Source organism: Vidua macroura, chromosome 1 (assembly GCF_024509145.1).
Source record: "Vidua macroura isolate BioBank_ID:100142 chromosome 1, ASM2450914v1, whole genome shotgun sequence".
Lineage (NCBI taxonomy): Eukaryota > Metazoa > Chordata > Aves > Passeriformes > Viduidae > Vidua > Vidua macroura.
In genome coordinates this window covers 140,641,245-140,651,951 of record NC_071571.1, presented here as the reverse complement: position 1 = coordinate 140,651,951, position 10,707 = coordinate 140,641,245, and positions in this window count along the sequence as shown.

The window sequence follows — 10,707 nt, the reverse complement described above, 5'->3', positions numbered from 1 at the left end:
ATTTTTAAATAGGACCATCATAAAGAAAAAAGTTAACTTTCTTGTTATTATTTGAAGACTACAAAAGGTTGTTAGCATTTGCTAACTTCAAGTATTTGCACATAGTTTCCATAAAAAAAGAAAAATATGAGGTATTATTAATTTTCCCGTAACTTGTCATATAAAAATGAATTCAATAACATGTGAACTCTGCCAAGATGGCTGTATATTTTTTTAGAGAAATAATGTAGCTGTTCAGACTAGTCTACATTTTACATGGGGTTTGAATTAGCACTTTTCAATGGATCTCAAAAGCATTTTTCTCTGCCATTCAACTCAATACTGAAGCCCCAGTTCAGGAAGGTACTTCATCGTATGAGTAATCCTATTCAAAGCAGTGGGCCACTGACACGCTTAGAGTTGCACATGTACTTACATATCCCAGGAATGAGGCCTTGGCATACAATGAAACCAGCTGGAGTATGGGGGACTGTCTCATGATTTGAGTCTCACTCTGTCTCAGATGGAGTTGCGCCCTTCACTCACAAGGCAGAAGCAACAATACATTTTGTTGGTGTAAGACAGTGAGTTACCAAAGTTCAATGGTAAATGTGACAGTGGCTTAACAACGTTCAATAGCAGGGTATGTGCTGCATAGGGGACAGTGCCAGGCAAAACTGTCAGGGGACCCTCCCTGGAATCATGAGGTTCAGAAGGGATCCCCTTGCATTCTAAACTCCTTCCCAGCAGGGATTTTCAGGTGTGGCTGGATTTAGGCTTAGTCCCAGACTTGGTCAATGGTTTATGTCTGTATGATCATAGATACACAGTAAAGCCTTTCTATGACTTAGCTAAGATTTCAAACTTTCAGTACTCCTATTCCCAATTCACCTACTGGGTATCTGATGTGATAAGGGTTCTCTCAGCCTTGAGGAGTAACCTTGAGAGACATCCCCACTCAAGGGGAGATCCTGGCACACAACTCTGCAGCTGTGCAGGAGAGTTCAACAAGTCCTGGGTTGTCCAATAGGGATAACTTGATTGCCTTATAGAGATATCTGCATATCAGCCATAGTTTGGCTGGCTAGCCCTTGGTTGCTGAGCAAGATTTATAGCCCTGCTGTGTTTTTATCTGATGCAGCCATTTTATAGATGCAGCCATTCTGATCACTACTGATGACTTTTGCTTAAGTAGAAAAAGGGTGAGGGAGTGGAACAGCACCAGACACTGGAGTTTTGATCTGATGTCTAAAGTAGTGCCTGACACTCTGCTCTTCATGGGTGGGGTGCCACTGCCTCATGCTTGACCTTATCTAGACCTTATTTATTTGGAAAACATTCAAGAGGTCACAATCCCATTGTGATGAATGTAAAACAGGGAAGCATGAAATGCAAATCGTCAAGACAGGCCCCAAAAGAGATGCCACAACTTGCAAGGAAAGTGAATATGGTAGTAGCAGCAAAAAACATCATAGCTTTATACTTCCTTTTTGGATAGAAGGTGAAGTAAGGTGGGGGAGGGAGGGGTGAAATAAGGGAAAGATAGTGAGGCTGCCTGAACATAAACAGAGATAAGGAGAGGGAAGAAACAGCTCTTCACTGTGGGACAATGAGATTCCATTAAAAAGATCATTAATTTGGGTTCTGACCTCCCCCATTGTTGAATCAACTCCAGCCACCAGGAGGCAGGGAGAGGGAAGATGGAGAGATAAACATCACTGTCTGCTTTTGCTGTTGCCGGAGTGTCTGATGAATCTCCTTCACCCTTCTCATCAGCATGTCTGGATTCAATTTGGTTTTCTCTTTTCTGTGCAGTGCTGCTGTGGAAAGCCATGGATTTTCACTCATTTTAACAGTCAGCTGATATATTCAACAAGGAAAAACAAAGCAAAACACCAAGAAGCATATTGCATTGAAATAAAATACAGACTCTAATTGATGCAGTAGTTTTGAATAAATCTTTCCATTGTCACAGTCAGCATGCTAAATGCCAAGGCCTGTCAGCACGACTTCTTAGTTACCTACCCAAGGTAATAATACAGCTCTTCTCATTGCAGAATCCAGCTGTTAGCAATACCAGTTTATGGGGTTTTAGCCAAATAGAATTTTTAAAAAGGCGAAAAATAAATGGCAGGCTCAATTTTGCAAGATTGTCAGATCCCATCTCTTCTTACAGAGCCAAAATAACTTGGGAGACCAGTGTGGATGTTTGGCTGGGAGTGCATGGGAGTGATGCCCTAGCAGAGAGCTGAAATCAGTTTGTTTAAAGGCCTTACACTTGCCCACCCTGCCCTTTTGTGGAGAAATGACCTTCAGGAACTAAACATCTGCAAACAGCCCACGCCACAAAAGGTTTATAAATAGTAAATTTGCTGTCATTAGTTATGGAATTGTGATACTTTGTGTCTGTTTGCAACTTCAAACTCTGCATATAAGCAGGAATAACAGCCACTTTGTCCTTGGAGTTCCTTGAATCTATATGAAAAAGAGGTATCCAACACACATTTAAGACTGAAATTTTATACATGTCCTCCTGAGGGGTTACCTAAGTATATTTACACTCTGAACATGTAAAGTCATTACATAGGTAGAATGGGAGGAAAAATTTATGAGAAATGGAAAGGCAGAGGGACGAGAAAAGGGAATGCCACTGATTGCAGTTTTCTATTACTGCAGGCCAGACATTGCATGGCCCCTTTCACAGAATTAATGGTTTAGTGAAAAAAAAATGCTCTGATACCAGTCTGGCCTCAAATTCTGCGCTGTGCACTTTGCTGACTTCAGCTGGCATCTCTGAATGATATGTCAGATTGTAATTAGACCTCCGAAGTTAGAAGATGAAGAAAGGCCTTTTGGCATTTTGTGCCAAAAAGGTTTAAATAATTTAAGTATTTAGCGTTCCAGAAATGATAATATATTTTTCAGGAAAAAAAAGGTGATTTTTATATTCCTTCAATTTTCTTCTGTTTTTCACAGGTGGCCATTTCTTGTTCTCCTCTTACACTGAAGAGTCAAAATTTGTCCTGGTAAATTTACCTGTAAAATCAATTTAGTTCAAGATTCCACTGTTGTGAAAAAATCACATTTTATTTATCAAGGGGTATTCAGGCGGATCCTATGAAAAAGTATTATTGGCCTGAAAAATCTTCCCTAAAAACATTTTAGAATTTATTCATGATAGTCTGTAGAGGGTTTTTTTTTCCACCCAAGCTACTGTATGGAAAGGATGAAATTTTGTATTAAATTCTAACAGCTCAAAAATTGTATGAAAATATAATAATTTCATATTAAATACTAAAGGACTTTCCTCCATGAGGATATAAGCAAGCTCCACAGGAACTAGTAGTTATGCTGCAGAAGGATTTTTCAGGCTTAAGAGAGCTTGGGGGAGGTTGTTTGAGTACATTAGTATTCATTCCACATTCTTGCCTGCTGTTCCACATGCACTGTTTTGTGCCTCCATAAACTGCTCTGGATGCAGATCAAAATTGTTTAAAATAATTCACAGGGAAAAAAAATACCAAAGCAGCAGTTTCTATGTATTTTCACATTGCCTTCATTTTCATTGACATTTACTGTTAGCCTTTTTATAGCAATATGAAAAAAGATGGAGAAGCAGAGAAGGGAAAGGCTTTTTTTGATAAGAAAGGCTTTTACATTTTAGGGAGAAGTTCTCACAACAAATCAGAATGCTGTTAGCTTTCCTTCTGCAGTCAGCATCAACAATTTAAAGCAGCAGCACTGAATTCTTTAACTGAAAGTCCACTTTAAATTGTTATTATTATTACTATTCTTTCTTGTTTGCAAAATCTGTTTTTACATAGGAAAAAGTATATTGATCTCCTCTGTGTTAATACTTTTTAGTAGGGTGAACACTCACTTCCTCTCATTTTATTTTCCACTTCTCAAGCCTACTGAGTAATAAGCCAGTCCAAGAACAGACTGCCAAGGAGCCAAGCTTCCATCTCCTGGAGCTGAACTCGCAGCTGCAGGAACACTTACTGGGAAACTTCACTAAAGATCAAGTGGGCACCATCACCTGCAATATATGGATTTATCAAGCAAGTTCTGCTTTTTTCCTGTGAAAAAAAATAGGCTTCTTACTAAAAGCTTGGGAGGAACCTTTAATTTCTTGTTCACTGAAAGGAGCCTGGTTCATGGCCCATCACCACTGACTCCAGGCTCCTTTTTTAATATTTGTCCTAGTAGTGATATTATTGAATCCTGATTGAAAAGGGGCATGGTAATGTGCAAACTTGTCTTACAGTACAAAGTTGTATTGCCTACTCTGAGAGCAGGCCAGAAGTACCCCTGTAGCTCTAGAAACATGGAGATCCTCATAAAAAAAAAAAAAAATCCCACTGGGAGAGGACAAGCTTAGAAGAAAGCTGAGAGGGAAATTTATACATTTTTGGAGAGACGAATAAAGGTGGATTCAGGGAAGAGGTGTATCTTACATACACATACACACAGAGAAGTCAAATGTCCAATGTTCAAAATTCACATTGCATGAAACACAGGGAACCCCCTGTGCTAACTGAGGCACAGTATGGTAGATGCAAAATCTTTAAATCAGTGTGTTCCCTTGTGGACAATAATCACTGACTCTGGGCAATCTCTTTAAAAGTCCTGGTCCCTGCTGGGTGAAGCTCTGGAATCTGTGCTGTTGCTCTCAGGGTGCCACCCTGCTGCGTTCAAGATGAAGAATAAATATGCATGAAGTTGACAGTTAGTTTGGCTTCCACCAAAGCTTAATTTAGCTCACTTCTCAGTGCTGAATAAGATAAATTAAAACCAATAATTAATAGTTCTTTTAACACAGCAAGTAAAGAGCAGCATGTGTTAAAAATGCTAAATCTGAGGAAACTTCAGATCTGGAAGATAAAGACAGTGCAGTGCATTCCACATTGCCAAGGAGGTACCACATACTTTGCAGGCACTGATGGACTAAACAAAAGAAAATATCTGGTCAGAGGAAACAAAGGAATGCAGTGCAGCAACCAGGAAGGATGTAGCACAGTCTACACCAGCTGGAATGCCTCTCCTGAGGAGTCTGAAATTCCTTCCATCTCCTCCCCCCTCCTGTTTTTGGTTTTCAACCTTTTCTGCCAAGAAAAGGACAAAAGCTTTATTATGCTTGAAGTCTGGCCACAAACAAAATTACCTAAAAGGTGCTTCAGAGCATTTAGTACATGAGCATGTGCTATTTCTGCAGGGACATGGCAAGCTTTCCCAGTGACTTTTGCCATCATCCACAAATTGCATATTCCTTCTGTGTTACTTCACAAAGGCCCCTCCTTTTTTTTCTTAGCTTGAACCACTGCACTCACTTCCTTTGAAGCCAGAAGCTGCAGAGCTGACATTGTACAAGGAATTTCAAATAAATTCTGATAGCAGTTTTGAAGAGGAAATATTGGATGTTCATTATTGATGTTGTTACTTTATTGTGATCGTTTCTGTGTATAGTTGTAAATGGGTCTTTTTTTGTGGATGTGCTGCACAACCTGCCTGAGGAAGACAGAATACATAAGAAATGTTAGAATGTTTTTAAAAGTACAGCAAGTACAAGGCAGAGAAGCACATACATAAGCACATACATTTTTTGTAATATGTATATGCATATATATTACACATATATTGCATACACTTACACCTGCCCATCAAACACTCATTGCTCCCAGCCAGAAAGGGTGGGTAGGGTGGCAGGAAAGGAGTCTTCAATATTCATTCAAGAATATTCATCATCATTCTATGAATGATGAAGACATAGAGGTGGTTGGGGGAAAATGGGCAAGCTGAGGCTGGCCTCAGTGGCATGGAAAAGGAAACAGAAGCCACACGAAAAGAGACATAAAGATAAATAGTAAGGGAAAGAACTGTGTCACTCTCTAAGGTGTGGACAAAATTCTTAAACTCAGTTCAGTGGGAAAAGGAAAGGCTGTTGGAGGAATTCAAATCAGCATGGCATTGGTATGTCAGACAGCAAAGCCAGGAACTTTCTATAAATAAGAAGAAAAGCAACGCTCTGTGCCTGAAATCACTGTATTTGTAAATGTTATCTATGTATCTATGTAACTCATAGAATTGTCATGCAGATTGCTTGATATTTGCAGCTGAAATATATTGTTTTTATATCAAATATTCTTATTTTGTTTGATTCCTTTCTCACAGTACTCACAGTAGCTTTTCTGTCCAGCCTCAGTAAAGTCTACACTTGAGGCTCCAGTCTCTTACCTCACCTGTATTTCAGATTGTTCAGCATTGAAAGCCCCTGCTGTACTGTAGATGTTTACTGTTGTAAGAAGCAGCCAAGGTCTTGTGTCCAGGAGCAGCCAGCTTCTTCTCACAGATGACAAGTGCCTTTAACTACTTTCCAGGTTGAAAGGGGAGAACCTAGCAATCCATAGGTGGTGAAACCATTTGGATGTAAATTATACAGGCTGTCCATCAAGCTGCACAAGCCAATAGCTGGTTCACAGTTGAATGAACCCAGTGTCTGAGAGATTTGAATTTAGAAAATGTAGCAAAAACCCCTCAGATCTCCATGCAAAATTCATTGAAGGCCAAAAGTGGCATCATTTCTGGCCCAACAGTCCTGCGTATGCGGAAAACCAGAAGGAGGGAAACTTGGTGCCATGTTAATACTGCCCAAATATACACAATGAAGTCAGACTGAAAGCAATGAAATTGCAGACACTCCTCATGAGCTAAGAGGACCATTTTCCTTAACCAGTGACCTTCAATTACAGAGTAGCAAGCAAATTAGTAGAGACAAAAAAGAAAAACCTGTTAGCCAGAAAATCTTACTGGCTAAAGCTTGTCTTGTTTCAGTTCCAGTTTCCATAGCTTTCGGTAAAATATGTGCTGTCTCTTTCTCTTTTGGAGTACTGGTGTTAACTGGAAATGTTGATTCTGGGAACAATGAATTCCTTCTTATCAAATGGGGTTTACAACTGAGTTTTTCAGAAAACTTCAAAGGTTTCTGAGTACTTGAAGGATCTGAATCATTGCCTCAAGCCTCCTGATGTCACAGAGATCAAGTTAGGAAAAAATTCAAGGCCAAAAATGGCAAGGGCAGGAATGGCTAAATAAAACTGTCATTTCTCAGTTCATAGATCTTCAGCATTCCTTATGCTCATGCTGGTATGCCTGTAGGTTGGCGTGACTGTGAAGCAGGCTGGGATGTAAATTTACAATGTAGCAGTTTGGTGACCCTCATACAAAGAGCAGGGCTTATCCTGAACTACAATCATCTGAAAGGTAGGAATCTGATCCTACCCAGTTCAAGTTGTTCATACAACCTGAAAAATTCACAAATCCAGCTGAATTACACGGTGTCAATCCACTTCAAAAGGGAACTAGAGAAGATAACATCATCTGCCAGCAAAGGGTGTTCACACAGGGAACCAGCACTCTTCAAATTCACAAGCTGACTTAACTCCCTAGGTAGACAAGCCCAAACAGCAAAGAATATATGTCCTTCTTCACTTTGAAATTGGAGATGTTTCTATTTTTTTTCTTTTTTTTTATGGCTTATAATGCTATACATCTTTCCTGACCTAATTTTCCAATTCCTCCATTGCAACCTTCGAATCCTATAATCCAAATCAAGTTCTGTTTTGATAGGAAAAGCTCCATTTTTCCTTCTCTGGACACAATTTTACAAGAGGGATTTTCCTTTTTGCATACTAGCCCCATGTATATGCCCCAGATTTACAAAACAAGCCAAAGTCTCAATGAAAAAAAGTTAGGCAAATCCACTTACAAGACAAAACAAGCCACACAGTTAAAATGAAGATGCTCATGTAGGTATAAGCTTTCTCTTGACAACATTATTAGCTAAATACTTTTTCTCTTTCTTCATTATATATTGGCATAAAATCTTTTCCCTGAGGTTTCTGAGTTACATTATAGAAAAAGGATGGGGCAATAGCTGCAGAAAGTTTTCTCCTACTTTGGTCAAATCTGAGACACATTTTCCTGCTACCTGCACCACCACATTGCCTGCAGATTAACAGTTTTCTTTAAGCCTCCATTTTCAAAGTGTTCTCAGTTCAGATCATCAGCTCTTACAATTTAAAGAAAGATTCGTTTCTAAGGGACAGCTGTAATAGCATGGTAGAATGCCAGCTTGTTGCCTTCTTGCTACTAATATGTTTGCTTTCAGAGCCAATTGATCTTTTTAAGATTCCTCTTCCCCTTAGTTTGACATAAATCTCTTAATGACGAGTCTCTGAGTGTTCTCTAAATGCAACATGTGGTGAACTCTAAGTCCCAAGGCTGAAGCCACAGTCTTCCCACTGTTTGTTGCTTGGGCTCAATAAACATCACACTGATATACTGAGATGACTCAGTGAGGCAGTGTTCACCTGCCAGCACCAACTCACTGGTCGGGACTTGTGAATTTTTCCAGATATCAGACAGGCTGAAAGAGCAAAGCCATTTATAGACGTGGTGATTATAATGATGCATGGGAATAAAAATAGATTTACAACAATAATAACATCCAGGACAGCAATACAAACAGCGAGGATAAAAACCAGAGAAAGATAAATACCTGTCTGGAAATATGACTACTAGTGAATCAATAAGTTAATGTTCTAGCCAAAGCACATCACTGCAGATTGAAAGTAATGCAGTGTTGGTAACCTTCAGTCTGCCCAATGCAATTTGTCCTTTTTCTCCAGTCTTACATACTGTTACAAGTTGCAGTGAACCATTTCTGTTAACTAGAGGGTTGTTTCTACATCATTTTATCGAATGACTATTAAAATAAGTTAGTTGTATTCCTGTAACATGGAATGGAGTACTTAACGCCTGTAATACTCAACATTTCAGATTTGTTAGTGAAAGAAGAAAACCTGATTTTTTAGTTTATTCTCCTATGACAGTTTGTAAACTATACTATGAATACTGAATACTTTAAGGCACTTAAGTTTCAAAAAATAATTTCAGGCTGTGTCCCTTCTCTGTTATGGCATGTAGTCACAAACGTGGTTCTTTTAAACACTGCTGAGAACAACTTTGTAGTAGCATGGACAAGTGTTTATTACAGGGTTTACTGCCTTGTCCCATGATTCTGTGCTCTGCAAACTCAGGTCTTAACTAATTCCCAAAGGCAAAGTGGCAACATGGTAAAACACTTGTGAAAACATTCAAACTGCAGTTTAAACCTTGTTAAAGCACAGTTCTTCTTTGGAAATGACACTGAAAATGGCAGTGTGGGATCCTGTATTTATTGTGTATGTGTGATTTCAGGATCAAACATGCTAAGTACAAGCATACAGCTCTCTCCTAACATCCACAGCCAGCTCTACAGAGAGTTGAAATGTTCATGTTCATGTATGGTTAAAATGATGGTCTCCTTAGCAGCTGTCCCAACACGCTATTGTCATTGAAACAGATACATCTTGCTCCCCTTCCATTTAGCTAAATGAGCTTGAGGAGGATCTGTTTTCTTCTCAGTAACCTCTGCCAGTTTTTTCACTGCTCAGGGATGAAAAAGGTCTTTTCAGAGAAGTCAGCATATCTAACTCTGAACAAAAATATACACAAGATAGTTGTGTTGAAGAAGATCCCGCTTCCTAACAACAGCACCATTTTCAGCTGAAGAATTTTAATGGCTTTCTAATTTGTTTTCTGCTCTGGTTAATTGCAAAAAATATTTCTATCTCCAGAAAATTCTGATAGGAACACTGTTGTCCATACACATTAACCTGTTTAAACAGGCTTATGAGCTATAGTTTTATTTCTCTACAGAGCCAGCTGTTGGGCATTTATGGCTAGTACCAGCAATGAGAAGACATAGCCCCATCCAAAGCCCATTGAAATTCAGTTAACAGTATTTATTAAACACAGAAAGCTTGCTATGAAGTTGGTGCTTTTCTTTCTGCTGTATCTGAGATGAAGGCAATCAGCCTCACCTACCTCCCAGGATCCCCTGACTTGACACTGGAACTGCTTCCTATCAGAATAGAACATTGCCATGTCCAGCTCTTGGCCTTTGAGAGGATAAAAGTAGTTTAGTTTAAACTTTTACTTATGCACTTAATAACTTCTGCTGATGAAATTGCTGTAGCATTATGGTTGACACTTGAAGTTGGTCCCTGCTTGGAGAATACCATACTCACACAAAGCTATCTTGACATGCTCAAAGATGTCCATGTCAGGAACAATCCTTCCCACTGCCCCACAATGAAAATGTGGGAATGTACAGGTAAAATTCATCTATTGGCACTACTGTGCTTTTACCTGGGCAGTATGTTCCTAAATGTATTTAAGAATAAATGCTAAAGTATTAAAAAGTTCTGAGAAGATTACAGGAACATTTGCATCATCCATTCCAGATACAATACTAATCAAGTGGTGACTACCCATCAAATACCAGCAATGCTCCCTCAGGTGGTAAGCTTTTTGTGCCAGTTTTCACATCACTTCTTACAGAGAACTTACCATTAATTCAAGTGTCTTGAATTTCTATCATCCTGATATAGTATAACCAGCATCTGTTTCAATCTTAGGCTATGCTTGATGCATGTTCAAACAGCTATGGATTTGTAAGGAGGCACGTGTGAGGCTGTCCTTGAAGATGATGGTTTCCAGACAGTGTAGCTGAATTTTTATGAAATAATATGCAGGCTTTTTCCACCTATTTCTTGCCAATCCTGCTCAGCCTTGTGACTCAAAGGGGAGAAACTGCACAGCCTGGTGCCAACAAGGGCCCCATTT